At 39.3% G+C, this 19,749-nt stretch overlaps 1 long non-coding RNA gene across 1 annotated transcript in view; it reads left to right on the plus strand.

Moving 5' to 3' along the window:
• Positions 1-10,093: 10,093 nt before the first annotated feature.
• LOC136292955 (uncharacterized) overlaps positions 10,094-19,749 on the plus strand; it is a 77,288-nt gene continuing 67,632 nt past the window's right edge. The window contains exon 1 of the long non-coding RNA XR_010722019.1: positions 10,094-10,126. This is a non-coding gene — a long non-coding RNA (uncharacterized lncRNA). The remainder of the gene's footprint in view (positions 10,127-19,749) is intronic.

The following is a 19,749-nucleotide window of genomic DNA, read 5'->3' on the forward strand; positions in this document are numbered from 1 at the left end:
TTCCTCTGTGGATTTAAGTAGCATTTAGAGCATTTAAACGTATCTATTGAGTGATAATTGCTGCATTCAAAATTCATGCTCCCTTCATCACACATTAGCAATCAGATGGGAAAGAAAAGTGTTTGGAAAAGAATGGGCACTGCTGGGTACCACTCAGCTGAGACAGAGTGTAGAGTGCAGGGGAAAGTAAAGCATTCCCCATGGTTTCCCAGTGTCTATTTTAATAAGAAACTGAACTCCTGCTCTCAGAAAAGCAATGCTGCAGTTACACAGGGAGAAAAGCAGCAGTCTTGGTGTCTTCCTTCCTTGTTTGTCCTAGAACTCAAAAAGATTGTTTTGTATAACGTGTTGGTCAGAGCAGCTTTGGAGCAGTCATCAGATTCCAGAGTTAATTCTTAAAGGCAGAAATGGTAGAACTGCCCAGGCACGAAAAAATCAATCTGCAAAGTGCACTGCTTGTTAGGCAAAAAATTTAATTCCCTTCAGGCTATTCTGGAGCAGGGAAAAACTCTGCAGAAAATGAAAAGCAAACTCTCTTTCTTTGACTGCAGCAGGAGGGAAAGGTTACACCTTCACAGGCCTCATCTCTGTTTTTTGCTTCTAAAGAAAACCATCATTAGTGATATGAACTCCTGTTGTTTTTTAGCTGCTCTCAGAAGTTTGTTTGGACTTGGTAATCAAGTAGGGAGGTATGAAAATCACTATGGAGAGATAACAGCTAATAAGCAAAGACAAGGATCAAAACAAACCCAGAAATGTACCATTTCTGACCGCAGTGATGAAAAGTTAAATTGTGTTTTTGTCATAGTCTTTACTTATTAGCTGGTTGCTAATCCTGCTCGTTATCTTCCAGAGTGAATAACTGTAAAGTTTCATTTTATCTGTCAATGAACTAAACTTTTAATTAACTTCCATATTTGTCTTAAGTTAAGACTAATGACTCTCAAAGGAATTGCTTAAAATCCTTACACTTTTGAACAAAGGGACCAGCAAAAAAGTCTAAGCTTCCTTTGAAAACCAACCTTTCTATTAGAGAAGAAAATCAAAAAATAAGCAACTTGAAACTGGGAGACTCAGAGTATTAATATTCATCATGAAAACAAACTATAAGAAAATTTAAATCTGTGTTAAACCCAGAGGACTTTGGTTACTGGTTTCACACGCATTGGCAAATTACACTAATGATTTCAGTGCTCTGTCTCTAACTGGAAGATAATTATTGGTGCTTAAATTAAGACTTTATCTGAACTCTGACACACTTTGTTTAACGTTACTTACTTGTTTTAGTACAGACAAATGATTGTTGACAATGACTTTAACAGAACATCATGAATTTGTGGGAATTTTTATTTTCTTCCTCCCCATCATAATCTATATCGTATATGATGGGTGTCAGGATGGTTTACTAGGATCAGGACACTCTGGGTAGAAGAATAACAGGTGTGACAGATAGGTGGAAGGACCAGAAACAATAATAGGATGTATAGTGGTATCACCCAAGTAGGTTTCTCATAAATATAACTTATTCTAGCTTTAATACCTAAACTAGTATTGCAGGAATAATTATGGCAGATGTCAATACAGAAACATTAAGTGAAAAAAGAGGGCTGCAGTAGAATTGAGAAGCAAAAATTTTGCAAAAGTAGAAGATGTAGTTATAAATCCTCCAAGGTTTTGGGCAGTCTGCACTAGGGTGAAATCAGAAATTTCTATTTGAAGGGTGAACTAACACCCTCTACTTTTCATCTGCTCACAGAAGATCCTTTCTTTAGTCTGAATCCTTATCATGGTGGTGTGTTAACTGGCAGGGCATTAAAAACAGGATGAGGAAGCAAACAAGCACTGTGGCCTTGTAGCATGTGTTTGACAAAAGCTGGCTGCAGCTCAGCTGGGGTTTTTTTAAGCCTTGTACCAGGCTTTTTCCTTCTTTCTTTCTGGCTCTTCTGATAGCGTGTGTGCTTTCCTGCTCTGTTATTGACTTTGTTGCAAGCCCTCCTCCGAGCAGAATTGATTTGTGATACACTTTGCAGCCATCCCGACAGCTTCCAGTGAAGTGACAAAGAAGTTCTGCTTCTGCACCCACCTAATCAATGAAACCCAAAGGAAGACCAGACAAAACAGACCCCCCACATGGAGATACAGGGTGATGCCAAACATCAGACATGGAAGTTCACAAAATCCACAAAAGTGTCTTGCAGTGGTTTTACTTATCATATGATTCCCCCCCCCCCCTTTTTTTTTTTAATTTGCTAGGTAAGACTCTTCCTGTTTAACAGAGTAAAATAAAGGCACATAAATATGATTGGAAGGGGACTATAAGTTTAGTAAATAGGACAAAAATGCTATAAAATGCTCATGTACCAGAATAAGAAATGCTTAGCTGTTTTCTCCATCTCCAGAACAAAATACATTTTACAGCTGAAATACTGAAGGTATTTAAATAGTTAACCAGAAATGGTTTGATGTTGCAAAGGGCTGAACAATGTCATTCTGATCCAGCCATTTTCTGAAGTGTGTATTTAATTGGATTTTGAATCAACTCCAGTCCTTGGGTGAACCACATAATTGGCATCAATAAATGTTAGACTGAGGCTGAATGTCCTCTTCTGGCAGAATCTGGGCACATGAGAGGCTGAAAGGACTTTACCAGGTCCTTCTCACCCAGATATCTGCATGAGGATGATAGAACCACACAATCATTTAGGTTGGAAAATACCTTTTAGTCTAACCATTAAGCTGACACTTCCAAGCCCCTAACTTATCCATGTCCCTAAGTGCCACATCTACACCTCTTTTGAATACCTCCAGGGATGGTGACTGGGCAGCCTGTTCCAGTGCTTGACATTGCTTTCAATGAAGAAGTTTTTCCTAATGTTTGATCTAAACCTCCCATGGCACAACTCAAGGCCACTTCCTCTCATACCTTCACTTGTAAACTTGAGAGAAGTCACTGATCCTTGCCTCCTTCCAGGTAATTGTAGAGAGCAATACGGTCTTCCCTGAGCCTCCTTTTCTCCAGAATTAACACTATCTGTTCCCTCAGCCTCTCCTCATCAGACTTGTGCTCCAGACCCTTCACCAGCTCCATTGCCCTTCTGTCAGTTCATGGGCGATTTTTTGGAACAAGTTGTGCCAGTGTACATTTTAAAGGTCAAAACTCCCTAAAGTTTAACCTGAAGTTGACACACTGGGGAGGGCCAGACACCCTGCTTTCTTTATGCCTGCAAAAAATTGTTCCATGTCCCTGGATGTTTTGGGGTTTTTACCATAATTCAGCTGTGCTAACCTTGACTTCCCTTTGCCTGAGCAACGAGGGAGCATCTTGATGTAAGGCCATTGCATGTGTAGTTTACAGAGCAAATCACTGTGTGAGGGGAAGGCATGAGAAAATTAGGTTCTAAGACAGCATGCCATAAATCTTGCTTTATAGGACAGGATGCTCTGGGTCTCTAGAATTATCTTGTTGTAAAGGCAATGAGATAGAAAAGCAAATAGTGGCTTGGTTTTGAAGCACTCCAGTCCCTTGGATGGGTGAAAGAAATTTCTCTCCACTCTGTCAGCCAAAATGTATTGCTCTGTGCCCAAAATGCATCCCCACGTGCATGTACTGCACACACACATCTCCCGTGTGCAGGAGCATTTGATGCTCTGCCATGTCACTGGGGTGAACGTGCTCTGTTCCTCCTTCCTCTCTAATGAGATTCTGCTTTGCCACAGACCTTGTCAGAGGCTAATTATAACAAATGTTTGGAGATATTTGCTCCAGAATAACCTTTGGCTCTAAGATGGATCGCTTGTGTGAGGCAGGTCCCCTGGCAGAGCCCTGGAGATCAAGTTCTGCTTCAGAACAATGTCTGAGATTCAATAATGGCTCTGTGTGCTCGGCTGACCAGGTTTGGCAGTTTCTGATTGATTTCTTTTCCTCTTCAAGCCTTGTCTGTCACAATCAGCTAATTAAAAGTGCAGTAATCTGATATAATCTCTTTCCCAGTTGGTGCGGCAGTTGGCTCTTGAACAGAAATAATTGATTTGTAAACTGCCAAACCTCCGACATTTAGACTTGCATTGTCTCCTCTAAACCATGTCTAACAGGCAAAATTTGTCTCCTGATACGTCAAATGACCCACACAACAAAATTAATTTAGCCTTCACTGCTATGGAGAATCAATAGAATAGAAATAGATAAATTTTAAAATGTAATAAAAGTCTGGAGGAAAAGCAAATCAACATGGCTACAGTCTGTTTGTGCAAAGTCAGCAGTGTGTCACCATTTGGCTCCTCTCACTTTTTCTACTGCTGTTACTGAAGAAGAGATAGTTACCTTTCTACTGTGATTGTCTTTACACTTCAAATCACATTTTTTTTTTCTTTTTTTTTTTTTTCCCTTTTTCAAATACAGTTCAAACCTCCTGTGACATGTGTGGCTCTTAGTGGCTGGTGACCCAAACAACAAAATCCTTCTGCCAAGCAACAATAACAACCTCGGTTATATTTTTCTTACATTAAGGATTCTTCTTTAATATTAAGGATAGGGTATCATTACTTAAGTATCTTTAATGTTGGCCAACACCTCCTTTTTTTGTAGGACACAGATATCTGAGTTAGAAGGGGTGAAAGTGTCATAAAAAGAACAGCACTGGAATAAGGTACTGAAATTGCTATAACACAGAATTTTCTAGCAGATATCTGCTGCCTCCTGAAGTTCAGTTCTTAATTTTCCAACCTGACAATGAACACAAATGTCTGTTTTCCTCTAAGTTTGTAAATGAAGAAAAAGTAAACCAATCATGGAAGTGTTTAACCAATCAGATTATCAGAGTTCTTAGAAAGCCATCTGCTTTTACAGTCATCTTAAACCATACCTAGAGGCAGTCAGCTTTTCGGGCATGAGTTGTGATTTTCCAAATGCTCTAGAAAGCGTGTCACTGTACAGCAGGAGTATGTCTGTAGTAAATCTGCTTCTTTGGGGGCTTTGCCCTTTTTTGTTCGCTGCAAAATGTTTTCTTTTACATATTTTGTCCCCGTGGTAAATCAGCATATAAACCCTGGTTTAGCCTGGGTTGAAGAGGCCTGTGTCCCTCTGCCAGGAGGCCACGAGCCCTGTCACCCCAGGGCAGCCCCAGATGGTCATTCCATTTCTGTAGCAGTGTGTGCAGGACCTCAGGGCAGGGTGTATAAAATATGTATAGATAGAACTATCAAACTGTGTCAGATTATGTCTATACTTATGTATTTGCTTGCACATGAGTGCATCCAGTATATATAGATGTCTATTTCTGTATATCACATACATGCGTGTGTTATATGTGCACATACACACTGAATTTCAACCATATTGCTATTAAAGACTGGATCCTGGGCACAGGAGTTGATTTTTTTGCCTCTTTATCTCCCATGCTTTTTATTTTCCATGAGTAGTTTCTAGTTTTGTGTGTGATTTCAGTTAAAGTACTACAAGTAGTACTTTAAATACAAATACATTTTACAAGTGAAATGGTTCACCTCCTAAGGGATTTGAATCTGAGATTTGCACCATTAAAGGGTTTAACTCTGATCTAGTAGCTTTTAATGTCCCGCTAGCTCTTAAATGCACTAAAATGAGGATATCTGAAGCATATGGATGGGTTTGAGATGTTCAGATGGACAAAGCATATTTAATTAGATATATATTCTCTTCTGCATGTAGATTCAATTCAAGACAATACTTCTTGTGGTAAATGTCTAAGAAATCTTGTCTGGATTTCCTCCAAAGATGTGCTCTCTCCCCAGATATATAAAATCTTGAGTTCATCTTTAATCAATGACAAAACTGTAGAGATTTCCAAGTTGCATTTGATGCTTTCCCTCTTTTAGAATGAGGCATTTACATTAACTACAGATTTCATTTCGCCAACTTTTTTTTCCCTCGAAATTCTTAGCCTGTAAAATTAAAAAAAAAAAAAAAATCCAGAAATGAGAGCAGGACATCAAAGCTCAGCCAAATTACTTGACATTATTCATCAATACAGTAATCTGCTCATTTTTATATGTAGGCCAAAATGACTTTGTATGATGTACAAAAGTGATTTTTTTTTTTTTTGCTTAAGTGGAAATATTAACTTATAACCACCACCACCCCCCCCACCCCCCCCACTCAGATTTGTCTCTATTCTATATCTGTGACTAGAGGTATATTATCTTCTGGACCAAATAAATTAGTACTTTGCCACACCCTGACAAATGTATAATGAACAATATCTCTATTTTATCCCACAGTCAAAAGTTTTAAAAATCAATATTTCTCTGTATGTACCTGTGCAATAAAGTATCAAAATCTGAATAATGTTTTAAGAAAAATGAAAATATATAATTACCTCTAAAATAAAAGGGCATAAATTTTCCCTAATTGTCATATATCCTCCTCATCTACAATGAGGAGGACAACATTATTTCCAGCATAGCCTAAATCATGTTCCTGAGTCAAGCCAAGTGACATTGAGGAATTAATTACTGGGGCATTCAAAGTGACTACACAAAGATTTCCTGAAGGACTGGTATGGATTAATTGTGACATCTCAAGGTGTAACCCTTAATAGGATTTCCAAAGATTTATCTATGAGTAAATTTTGAGCTCATGAATATCACGTGAATCTGGGTGTATTTTCCCATTACAACTGCAGCAACAGAGATTTGCCTGGTTTTCAGGTTGTTAGTGACTATGAATGTCTGCTGGTAATTTTAAAGACCTACCATTTATTCAACAAATAGTGAAGTTTTTCACCCTGAAAGCTGAAATTACACTACCTGGAGATTTCTATATAGATATGAGCCGTATATAATAGGATGTTCTTTTCTGAGTGAAAGAACCGAATTGTATGAAGATTTAGTGCTCTGGAAAATTAATGTCTCTAACACTGGTTATCAGGTTATTTGTTATGCAGCTACACATCTATTTGATCAAGATAGTTCAAATAAATAATCAGTGGGATATGTAATCTATGGGGACTCACTGAGGCCTGTGATAGAAATGTAAAAGAGAGATTTTAGAAATTTTGGTTTGGCTTCTTTTAGAGAAAGAGTATTCTGCTACAAAATAAAAATGTTTTTCACATATAGGTATTACTGCAAAATTGACTTTAAGGAAGAACCTAAGGGTATTGAGAAAAAAAATTCACTGAACAAAAGATACTGTGATAACTTGAAATCCAGTTGTACATCAAAAAAATGATAAACTGGTAATAAATCTATATGAGCACATTAGGAAAATAAATAAAGAGCAGCGGAATTTGCCTGGTGTTTTGTCCAGTCTTTGGATTGCTTTTTAAAGTGATTAAATTTTCATAAATTATATTTTTATATCTTTTGACCATTGGCACATATACACGATAGGACTTGAGCATGATGTATGGATTTAACTGTGATAATTGTATTTTTACTGAGACAAAGGCCTCAGTCTTGCAAACACGATTTACTTTCAGAGCAAATAAAATGCGCATCTTCATAAATCAAAGCCTATAAAAATAAACATTTATTTTAATTTGAGACATAGTTTGAGTTTTGTGTGAGGTTCCTTTATGCCAGGTTACCATAACTTTACAGCTCGTGATGAAGGGATGAGTATCAGCTCTTTCCTAACTGCTGATGTCCCACGCTGCTTCAGGCATGGTTCAGTACCTGATAGCAGACTGACCTTTCCTGAATTACTGATTCCTTGGTCTGGCAGCCATGTGGCCATAATATCCATCAACTTTGGGCAAGAGTGAGTTTCCATTTTTAAGGCTCTGTTTTTTCTGTGAGCCCAGAGTGTTCTAAAACTGCTTTTATGCCCCTTGCAAGTGTGATCATCAAGGTGGGTGTATGCCAGCATCAAATGCCAACGGGGCTGAGGTTTGGCCTCTGCATCTCTGTTAATGCGGCTCTCAGGTGAACAGCTAATCCTCCATTAATCCATAGATTTACTTATGTCTATCACCTCTACTGACTGTGACCAGAACTTTAAATTGAAGGTGCTCATCCCTGGTTTTACTCGCAAAGATGAACATTAGACATCAGCAAAAAAAAATTATTGCAAACCTCAACTCTCAGCTTCTGGAGTCTGCAATGAGGTGGGTTTTGTGAGGGAATTGGCAATTTTGGAGGCACAGTCATGAAATCTGTCAGACAGTTGATCTGAATTAATAGAATTCCACTGAAAATAATACAGTAAAGATGCTTTGTAATATTTGAGGGCCTAGAAACCTAGATGTAAATGTTTGCCTTTTGGATAAGAAGAAATAAAGGGAAAAATAGTTAAATATAGTTATAATAGTTAAATATTTGCCTATTTATAGATGTGTGTACATGAAGATAGAGACAGATCAAAACAGACTGTAGAAGCAAGTGTATATTCACACTATTAGAAAACAGCTAGAAGACAGTGTTTTAAATCCTCTCTTTTTGTTGTTCATATTTCCAACAGTAAGCCTTACCCTCTGTAAAAGTAAAAAAGGGAAAAAGAAAATATTCTCTCATGCAGCCATTATTTTAAAATCTATCAATAAGTTCAAAAAGAGCAGCTTTGAACCATGCTGCTTTGGTTTTTCTTTCATCAGACATTGGGAAACTGTCAAAACAAATAAGCATTACAGTTTTATAAAATACATAATTACGTAGTGAGTGCTTGCACACCCCCGAACCCAATGCAGTATTCACATGGCCCTTCTTCAGACAGGATATAAAAAGGAGCTGATAAGTACAGGGGAAAAAAAACCCACCAGTGTCATTCTACAACTAAAACAAAAACCCCTCTTGTCTCCCCAGACATTTCAAAATGGTGAGAATAAAAAGTTCTCTCTGCACAGGGTGGTGCCTTCCTGCAGTGAACAGACAAGAATTCCCCCCAGGATTTCTTAGAGCAGCCTCGAAGACCTCTCAGTTTCTCTGAAACAGCCAGCAAAGAGACTGCGTTTCTCTATGGGCACTCAGGTGCTTTTCCACATCCTCACCAGGGATGGTCCAGCATCCCTAAGCAGTTGGGATTCGCATCCCTTTGGCTCGCGCTGTCAGTGCCCTCCCTGAGAATCGCCATTACTGAGGGTTCAGGCTGTGACAATGTGAGAACCAAACCCATCCTGAGGCGGGCGAGGCCTGTTCCTGCTGTGTGTGCCACCCACCCTGGCCTGGAGCTGCTCACGGACAGCGGCAGAGTGACCCAGCCCTTTGCCGGCACAGGGGTCACTGAGGCCCCGGGGTGGCTGCAGGCACCATCGGCGTTCAAAAATGAATATTCCAAAGGGCCAGCTGCCTTCCCCGATGGTGTGGTCAGGAGTCTGATAACATATACCTAATATTAAATAGTGAGGAAAAAAACTTTTTCCCCCAGTTCGCCCTCATTTTTTTTAATTACGCAGTTTTGAAAAGGTGTTGAAGAGGTGCTAATCTGAGTAATTATTGTTTTTTGCAGACTATTGTTAAATCAAGCACTGCAGGGAAGCAAAATACTACCGAGTTATTCCCTGTTCTTTTAACTCTTTCTTATTGAAAATCTTATTTAAATTTTGAATACTATGAGCGCAGACTATTATAAAAATATCTTTTGGTATTTTTTGCTACATTTCAGGACGTTATTTCTACACCACTGGCTGTTCCCGTAATCTCAGGTTTCAGTGGGTGGGAGAGATCAGGCTCAGATGTGGCCTGTGGGTGAGGTCCTGGGGTGGGACTGCGCCCTCAAAACAATTACGAATTTTTTTCTTGAGCAGAAGAGGGTTCTGTTGGGTTTATGGCATATCAAAGGCACGAGATATAATAGTAATAATACAGTGAGAAATAAATGAGATATAAACCTTAAGGTGGGGAGGAGATTTGCCAGTAGTGAGCCACTGTAGGCCACACATTATTGAGGATCTGGTAGGATTTGCTTCCTTCAGAAGCTCCGGTGTAACCCCGTGCTGCTGCGCCCAATTACTCGGTTAATTGGCAGGATTCAACCTGCAGGGATGGCAGTGGGAAACACCTGGGGGTGATGGCAGTGGGGAAACAAACACCCGGGGGTGATGGAAATGGGAAACACCTGGGGATGGGTGGGTCAGGCCTGCCTATATCTGCGGGAGCTGCTGCAGCTGTTAGCGCTCGTGTTTCATTCTGGATGGTGCTGCTGGAGATGGAGGTAGGTCTGCGTTTTTGGAAGCGAGGAAGAAAAGTGAGTTGTTGGAAGGGGCTTTAGCAGCTCTAATGTGAGGCACTTCTCCTTAGGTGTGGGAGTGTGTTGTTTACAGATAAGCAATAGTTTAACGTAGCTGATGTTACATCTTAATGGTGTTTCGAGAGTTGTGGGAGAAGCTCTGGAAATGTGAGGAGGTAGGTGCCCTTGTAGGATCTGTGGAGCTTGGGTTGTTTGTCGTCCCGCCGGAGTGATATGCACTTGAATAAGGTATGAAAAGCGCCGCTTTAGGCTTTCTTTTCTGCTGAAAGCCAAAGATAGTCTTCCTGTTGTTATCTAAGCTAGCGTTTTGGCTAATTGCACAAATGAACTCTTGTAACAAAGCTAGCTTGTGAAAACTTGGCCACTTGTGCTTTTTGTAAGTTGAGGTGGGCAAACCCAGCAAAATTATATGGAATAAAATTTCGGCGAACTGGAATAACAGAAGTTTTGATGATGTTTGTGGAATTTGTGCGGTTTAATCCTTTATTGGCTCCTTTGCTTTTGAGAATGGCCATCGATGTAAGGTTGGCATATCTCAGGAACGATCTCTAGGCAATTAATTTCACCTGGGAAAAAGGAAACAATGAACAGTTGTAATTTGTTACTGTAATTAATTTAATTTGTTACAGTTACTGTGTTTGAGAGCAGATTTATTGCTGGCTTGTCTCAGCGATGTCTTTCATCACCTGAATCTTGTTGCTAAGCCATGATTAGGGGATTCTGCAGGATTTGTCGGCTGAGTGTGATAATGGCAGCTGACATAGCTGATGTGCTTTCCACCAAGTGCTCCTGTAATGAAGCCCCGGAGTATTCTAGTACTTGAATAAGTGACTGCTGCAAGGCTCAGTATTGTATGTGGCCAGCTTTTTCAAGTTTCGTTATGTATATTTACCACTTAAGCGTCTAAAGTAGCAAATCACTGCTATTCACTCTTGTCCATTGTAGCTGGCTGAGGTTAACAGCTTGAATTTCTTCTGTCCTCTGCTGCTTGACGATCCGAACTTCTGTAGCGGGATGTGTTAGTGTTGCTTCATCTTTATTGGTAGGAAAAACTGGCCTAATTCGCACCTGCATTTGTAGGCAGGATGCCGCCAGAGTGGTTCTTCCCTAGACAGAGTTTATTGAGAGAGCCCTGATTTTCAGACATCAGTTAAATTTTTGAAGAGCCTCTTTTCCCTTTTCCAAGATTGTAACGGAGGTGGCAATCTATGGTTTTGGGGAATAGTGCAAGTACGTTTAAACCAGAAACTTGTTTGATTCCAGCTGTGCTGAGTGAGTCCAGTGAAACTGTTCCCCACAGTGCCCTTGAGGTGATGGACAAGTTGTCACAAATAACTTGGGGATTTTTCCCTTTGGCGTGGTACAATGCCCTGCTTGTTCTGTGAGCCACGAGTCGTGACTCGAGTGCTTCTCCCTGTCCTTTGGGATGTAGAACGTATTCCAAGAAAAGGGTTTTGATTTGATGTGTTTGCTGCTTTTGTCAGATACTCACAAGGACTGTGTCCTGTTGAAAGTATTGGCTTGGTGTTTGCCTTCAGTGAGATCTGATCCCGTTATTCCCAAAGTGCTCAGATGTCACTTGCTCAGCTTCTCAACGACTTGTTACATTTTTCACCTGGTAAAAAAAAAAAAAAAAAGCCTGGAATTCTTATTTCAGTTTCTTCGAAAGACATTGCATGGAAATAGAATATATTCTGTGAAAAGCATAACTGGAAAAATAAAGTTGACTTGTTAGGATCTCTGCTACAATGAAATGGCACTAACAAAGCGGAGCTCTGTGACAGCTCTAGGATAATGTAACCTTGTGGAGGGTTGAACAGGAGAGGAAAAGCTGTAAAATTCCTGCTTTAATATATTACGGTGATTCAAGGTCAGACCGTTTTGATTCGGGTCATTTGTTATAGCAACACCAGCAATGATGATACTTTTACTTTTTGCACTTCAGAAATCTATAGTACTAAAATGCATTTTTTATATAAATCTTTGCAAATAAAAGATGAAACCAGTATAGTTAGCAAATATCAAAGCCTTGAGGTTCTCAGCGTAGTGTGTGAAGGGGGATGAATTCAGCCAAAGAGTGAGTTTCTTCAAACAAAGGGTGTTGCTTTAATTGTTGTGTTTTAAATCTATGGAAAGTAATTCTGCCTGTGATATGAGTTTTTGAAATTCCCAAATGGTGAGGAATATCCTTTCCTCTTTTCTGCCTTTTTTTTTTTTCTTGAAGGAGATAAATTTTTGTTCTAAGTTCAAAGTTATCTTTCTGAATTATGAATGTCTGCTGTTTACATAGCTCTCACTTGCTAAAAGACACTGATGTGCTGCTGGAATGTTCTAAATGACCTTCTCCCAACTTCTGTGTTAATCAGCTTTTCTTCACAATAGAACATTTAGCAATATCAAATAATAGTTCCAGACAAGCTTTCACCCTAAAAATCCCCTGTTCTGAACTACTAATGAGTAAATTTCATGTTTCATTTGATTTTTGACTTATATATTCTGTTTGTGGTAGCATGACACAATATTTAACACAATTATGCACTTCTGAATGTTTTAAGAACAGGGAAAAAATTATATAGCTACTGTTAAGAAATAATTACTTTATTTACATATTTGGATCCCTTGGGGAAAATGGGGTGACAAGTATTTCCCAGAAAGCTTGCCCATGGGCCAGCAGTAAGGTTAGCATCATTCTCATCCCTGAGATCCAGCTGTATGCACACTTTCAATTAGTACGTGAGTGTTCTCAACAGGACTTTTATGTGCTCAACTGTGATCAGGAAAAGAAGGGAAAAATAAATAAACGTAAGGGAGCAACATTGCTACAATGAAGTTAAAACACTTGATTAAAGGAGGGTAAACACACAACTCAAAGCTGATTTCCGTTATTCAAGCTGCTTCTTGTCTCATCTTCTTGTTTAATTTCATTGTAATCATGGTTTTGTAATGCAAAGCCCAAACAGACTGAATTGTAGACACAAGTGATACTAGGGACTGGACTGCTCTGGATTCCTTCATTATGTCATTGTTGACCACATAGATTTTAGCAAATCTGAGTTTCTTTAGTGTTAAGTAGTTCAGATCCATATCTACCTCTACATTCTTTCTTCCTGATTGATTCAGTCAACTTCAAGTTATTTAAACCTCCAGGTTTAAGGGATGTTAAGTAAAGTGTTGGCTCCTGTTTATCTCAGTGTTTTTATTTGACAGTGTGTGTGTAAATGCTGAGCTGAGGCTTCTATCTGGATTTTTGCTGAGTTTATCAGAAGGAATAGAAGGAGGCTTCTAGCTTAAGACCTATTTGGAATAAGGGAGGGAAGGCAGGGGAGGAGGCTGAAAGTAGCTGCACCTAATAATTTTTTTTCAGAAAAGCTTAATTTTGGTCTGGGAACATGACTTAATCTCAGTCTTGATAGCATTGCTCCTGGGAATTCAAAACTTGATGAGAAAGTCATTATCCATAGCACTGTGGGCCAGAAAGAGGAAAATCTCAGACGCCATCAAATGGCAATTCTAACATTGTAAAGGAAAGTGCTACGACAAAAACCAGCTTTGAGGATTAAATTTATATAATTATGGAGTGTAACAATGCAGAACACAGTAATTTCTTTAGCAGCTGACTGTATTGTCTGAGTCTTTGTCATACCAAAGTCCTTTTTTTTTTTTTTTTTCCACCTAGCAAAGAATCATTCATGGCAGACAGGGAATGAATTGCTACTTTCACAAGCTTAAAACTTGTGAAGTCATGATGCGAAGGAAGTTCTTACTAGAAGAACATGTAAAATTGCTATATGTGTGAGTGAGATATACTTTTTGTTATATAAATTAGGATTATATTGAATGTTAATTTTGGTTGATGTATAATGATTCAAATTGCTGAAAGCAGCTCTTCAGTCTTGGGGCATTTATCTCTGAGTGTCATTATTTCAAAGCTGAGAGAAGGCCCATCATAGGGATTTCACAAGTGGCCATTGTCATTTGATAACAAAGCATGCCATTAATAGTTTAAATATGATGGCTGACAATATCTTAAGTAGGTACTGGAAAAAAATGTGTAGCTGTAATCTACCTGGAAAAAAAGATTTCACAGTAAATTTTCTTCTGTTTTTTCTTTTTGTTGGATGACAGAAGGGTTTAATGTGCTACAGAGTTTTAACCCTTTCAAAACATTCACAAGCAGAACTACTCCAGAATAAATTTGGTAATTTCATAAGGAAATTTCAGTTGTGGTTCAAGTTTATCACTTTGAGGTAGAGCTCTTCAGTGGCTCCTAAGTTTTTAGGATGTGGGTAATTGTGCTTTTCATCTTTATTTGCAATGGAAAGGGCACCAGAATCAGCAGTTTTATTGAATCAAAGTTGGATTTTTTTTTTTAGCCAGTGCCCATCAAGGTACACGCAAGCTCTTTTTAAACTAAGCTGCTGATTTACAATGTATTTTAGTCTAACAAAACTTGTGATAACTAGGAATTCTCAGACCTTGTTTTCTTTCTTCAGAGAAATAAAAAATAAAGTTAGCAACAGTTAGTGTTGGTAGTTTTCTCCAGGGTTTGAGTTTGTACCATTTTATATCACAGGAACCGAAATTTAAACTAGCTTTTCTCGGGAGGTGGGTGCTCAAGGTATTTTCAGTATGTAGCCTTACTTTGTATCCTAATGAGGGGTGGAGTACTTCCAGTGCAGAAGTGACTTTTGTAGATGAATTAGCTGCATTTTATCTTCCTGGTCATAAAGGAACTTGGTGTCACAATGATGGTGTGCACGAACCTACCATGTGAATAATAGTCATCGTTTTAAAAAGTCAAAAAGCACACTTGTCTCTCAACATGAAGCAAGCAAACAAGCTCCTAATCACAGAAGGGACTAAAGAGCAATGAAAATCTGACATTGTATTGCTGGCTGCATTATTTTTGACTCAGACATGCTGGAATGATCTTTCACATTGTTTTGTTTTCAAGCTATAACAGTTTAATTTTTATAATCCTTGCCCCTGTTCTCTTATCCTCTAGCCAATACTGTGATTTCAGTTAATAGTTCAGTCATTTATTTTTTTGCTCACATGCTGTCTCACAATGTCTGAAGATAATTTGTGCATATTCACAGTGAATTCCCTGAAAATATCTTTATTGACTACAAAGAAGAGCTTTCTTTTGTCTAAATAGGAAGCTTCAATCCAGGCTTTGAACTGAAGTTACTGTGAAGTTACCATTGACTGCTCAAACTTGTGATTTTTCCCTTAGAAGTTGTTTTGTGAAAGAGCTGATACAGGACTAAAAGCACCCCAGTCCTATTTATTACTGTGTGCTGACTTCCAGCTGGTTTTTCTGTGCTACTGGTTTATTCATTTTTACAACTGCCTTGAGAGCCCACGTAGCCACTTTGATGCTTGAATTTGGCTGAGCCTGATGTGACCTTTGCACATTATTCTGTGTCTTGCATGGAATTCTTTGTTTCTTCACTCTTAAAGTCTGGAAATGCCTCATATGCCTTCAGACCGCTTCTGTTATTTACCTCATAATTCTGCATCTCAGGCCTGAGTAGCAATTTTAATCAGTCATAGAATGGCTTGGGTTGGAAGGGGCTTTAAGGATCATCTAGTTCCAACCCCCTGCCATGGGGTAGCAATTAATCTGGTAGGGTTTTCTGTGCCTGGCTTTTTGCATGGAGAATGACCTCAAGGAGACTTTCTCCTTTCTACTTGTTCCTTCTGAATTTCATCCTCCGTATTTTTCTAAATATATTAGTGACCTGATAACTGAGAGAGCGCCAGAATTACTAACTTTTTGTAACTGTTTTTAACATTTTTTTCTGCTGTAGTCAATTTGTCTGTGATCAGTTTGTTACTGTGTGGTCCCATAGTCTTTGTCCTTTACCATTGCTCTGATTATTTTGTTAGGTGGGTTTGGATTTTTTGTTTTGTTTGTTATTTTTTGTTTACATTTTCCCCCAATGTCCTGTATGTGCCCCTAGGGGGAAGAGCATTTCCTTACTATGTTTAATAACATGTAACACTAGGGGGCATGATACAGAACTGACTCTACTTTAGGTAATGGATAAAAATGAAAGACTGAGGTGGTTTTGTACCGGGCTATGAGTAAGTGAATCTGTTTGTGGGGCTGTGCAAGAAAATGTGAGTGAAGTGTCAATGCCAGCACCACTGTGCATGAAGATGGCTTGAGTCATGCGGCCCTATTGAAAAGCAGGAATTCAGGTTCTTAAGGAAGAACTGGGATTTGTAAGCTTAGTGGGTTTACCAGATTTGGAGATGAGAATAAGATGTCAGCTTTCCTGTCCCATTCGTAGCAACAGTATTACTTGCTCATGAATTTAGGTTTTTCCCCTTCAAAGGACCACTGAGATTTACTAGCACATATTCAAAGTTCATTCTTGATTTTGATCCTGATCAAAGGGATATACTTCAAGTATTTTGACATCTAATACTTTTTCCTGACTTTGATCATTTTAGACTGAGGTACAAGTAACCACTTCCAGTACCTGTGTTAGCCAAGAATGAAAAGCATCTTATCTGCAGATAATGGATGCTGCTGCTTGGAACTTCATTCTCCTGATATTTTAGTGTAAAAGATGTCTGTCTCTCTCCTTTTGCCAACATTTGTCAGCACTGCTGCACTGTCATGAGGGGGGGAAAAGCACTCAAAAAAAATCTATTTAATAATAATATAGGGAAAACAGCTATGAAACCATCAGGGGATGCATGTGAATTCTATGCAGTACAATGTGAATTAGTCCCTAGAGAGTGATAGAGAGTTAAAACAAACAGGCACTTTATTGTTGTAATATAAAATTTCTGATGAGGTGGTATCATTAGACAGATCATTACAAACTTTTTCTTCTTGTGTCATAAAACAGAGCTGGCGTTTACTGGGGCTGATGTCTTCCACAATAAACTGTGAAAGAGGAATTTGTGGAGGCAGCAGAAACCACTTAAATGTTATTTTGTGATGTTGGGTGCTGTAGACAGACTCCAGAACTGAGTGAGCAGAGGTCTCACAAACGTTCTCTGAGGAGCCAAGAGGGTTCTAAGCCATCACTGTTCTGGTGGTGATGATGTGCTCTTGTCACCAGGTTACTTGAGAAGAAAGTGCTTGCAACTGTGCCAATATGTTGGCCCCCAAACCTGTGAGGGTGAAACTGTTACCCAAAATTCTTATGTGATGTATCAATTTATAAATTCAAGAGCAATAAATTCTGGGGAAGGACGTTTCCGGGCTTTGTTTCTTCCTTTTTAGTGTGTCTTTAAAACTTTAGAAGAATAGATTTATACATGTTTCTGTCAAGAAATGTGGTGTGTAGGGTTAAATAGTTTAAAATAGAACCATTTTATAGCCATCAAATAGCACTTGTTTCATCAGAATTTTTGTTTTAATTTTATCTTGCCCAGTATTTCCTTCACCTTCCTCGGACGGTGTTAGTAAGTTTCAACTCCTTCAGTAAGGAGGTGGCTTTTTTTTTTTTTCAAAGAAATGTTGGGAAGTGTGGAGAGAGATTAGTATCAAAACTAAGGAATTCCCCCACTACTCAAATTCCAATCACAGCTGTGAGCAATTGCCTTCAGGTGCCCACCTCTCTGTTATTCTGGTTGTTGGCCTTCCACCCTGTGCATTTTTCCTTTGTCTGCCATCAGCTTTTCCTCCCCACTACTCTGGCTTGGTCTCCCTTTTCCCTGATGAAGTCCTGTTCTTCCTCCCGAGCTGCTTCTCTTGGGAGGGAGATGCTAAGGAGAGATTTTCCTTCCTTTTAGTCTTGCTAATGAGTGGCATTTCAGCTGCTAGGAGGGACAACAGGGGGAATGAATCACTGTCAGTGTAGATGAAAAGTATCTGGCAAAGCTGGAATAGCGTTCTGGTGCCTGTACTCCTCTCCTAGTTTACTTCTCAGTTTTGCTTCTGCTCCAGTCCACGGTGGGAGCTGAAAGAGCTCACAATGGCTTTGTGGAGCAAATAAGTCCATGCATAATGCACATAATGCTGTCGAGAGTTTTGTGGGACTGGGGCCGTTCTTTTTTTGTGTGTTTTATGGATGGCAGGAGTGAAAAAGAAACAAGTGCCAGAAGGTAATTTTGTTTCCCAAATAGTCCAAGTGTGAAATGTGTGGGCTCCATTTATCATTCCAGCTGAGTCTCTGTGGAGATTGACCTCCTCATATTTGCCCGTTTAGATTTTTTTTTCTTTGTTTTCCTTGACTAAATGTTGCCTGCTGGAACAACATTGGTGGATCTGAATTTCTAAACATGCAAAAATGATAGATTGCTTTATTTGTTCAAGAAACTCTTTTGTGGGAATGTTTTAATTGTAATTAATAAGGGGAGGGGGGAGGAGGGCTGTAATTTGTTGCAGACATCCTTTGTAAACAAAAATTGCATTGATGCCAACCATGAAGGCAATACATGTGCAAAACAACTCTGTAACTTTGGAGGACAGCAGTTATGCGATTTACTTTTACATACAGCTATATTAGAGGTCCATCCTTGTTTCAGAGGATGTTAGTTTTAGAAGGCTGCAAGCTCTAAATCCTGAGATGAATTTACCTGAGATGGAAATTTACTCTGTCCCTAGCTAGGTATATGAATGGCACCATGTTTGGTACAGTTTGAGGACTCCTCAGTGCTTTGGCAGATCAGAGGAAATACGGGCTTTCTGGTCACCCTTTACTGAGCAGTTACTTGGGGAGCTCTTAACCGCTTTGGGCCGTTGGGGTTCTTTCCTCCAACCTCCTTGGTGTCACTTCAGCCACAACCACACACCTGCACTTGCTTTCTAACTAGAGGTGGAGGACAGCACTTATTGCCTTCTTTTCATGTGGTTTCTCCTGTCTTTTGAGAGCCACTTGGAGAGAAAACAGAACGGTCAATGCTTTCCTTCAACTCCCATCCTTTCGGTATTTGTTCAGCAGCTTTCAGTAGCAATACAAACCTGAATGAGCCTGCCTTTAGAAAGGTGCCCTGGTGAATACCAAGATTTTTTTTCTAGGTGTTTTCAAGAGGTAACAAATTCTTTAATTTGTCTCAAATAAAAATTTAAGTGCTTTGTTTCTCTGCCTAAACCTACACGACCTTCTGTAGGATTTCATATGCTAAACAGTCTGGCACTTAATGGCTGAAGCTGTTACCTGACACTACAGTAGAATTTCAGTATCCTTAAAATAGCCCAAGGAAGGAGATGCTTTAATTCCTTTGACCTGCAACATTTTAGTGGCATTTTCTGTTTTGCAGAAGCACTGATCCATTCCTTCAAAGCTGTCTGTGGCAACTTGTGCGTGCAGAGGTGGAAAGGATGGGCTGTGATGAGTGCTATAAAACCAAAGGGAGCGGAGAGAGATGCCTGAAAAATTCAAAGTGCTTTATTAAGCCCCCTTTCCATAATTTCTGGGAGGGAGGGGAGGGAAAAGCAGCTCTTTCAAGCTTGGCTAGGTTTAGAATTAGCTGCTGGCTTCCTTTCATTGTCTGCACACCTTCATGGTCTTGCTGCTGGCTTGTTAGGAGCTGCAGCTCCTGAACAGCCAGGCTGCTCCTGTGTGCAGAGGGCCATCATTCCATCTCACCTTTACAGATATATTGCTTTGACTTTGGCT

The sequence above is a fragment of the Chamaea fasciata genome, unplaced genomic scaffold, assembly GCF_029207755.1.
Source record: "Chamaea fasciata isolate MVZ Bird 193981 ecotype frontalis unplaced genomic scaffold, bChaFas1.0.hap1 SCAF_8, whole genome shotgun sequence".
Classification (NCBI taxonomy): Eukaryota; Metazoa; Chordata; class Aves; order Passeriformes; family Sylviidae; genus Chamaea; species Chamaea fasciata.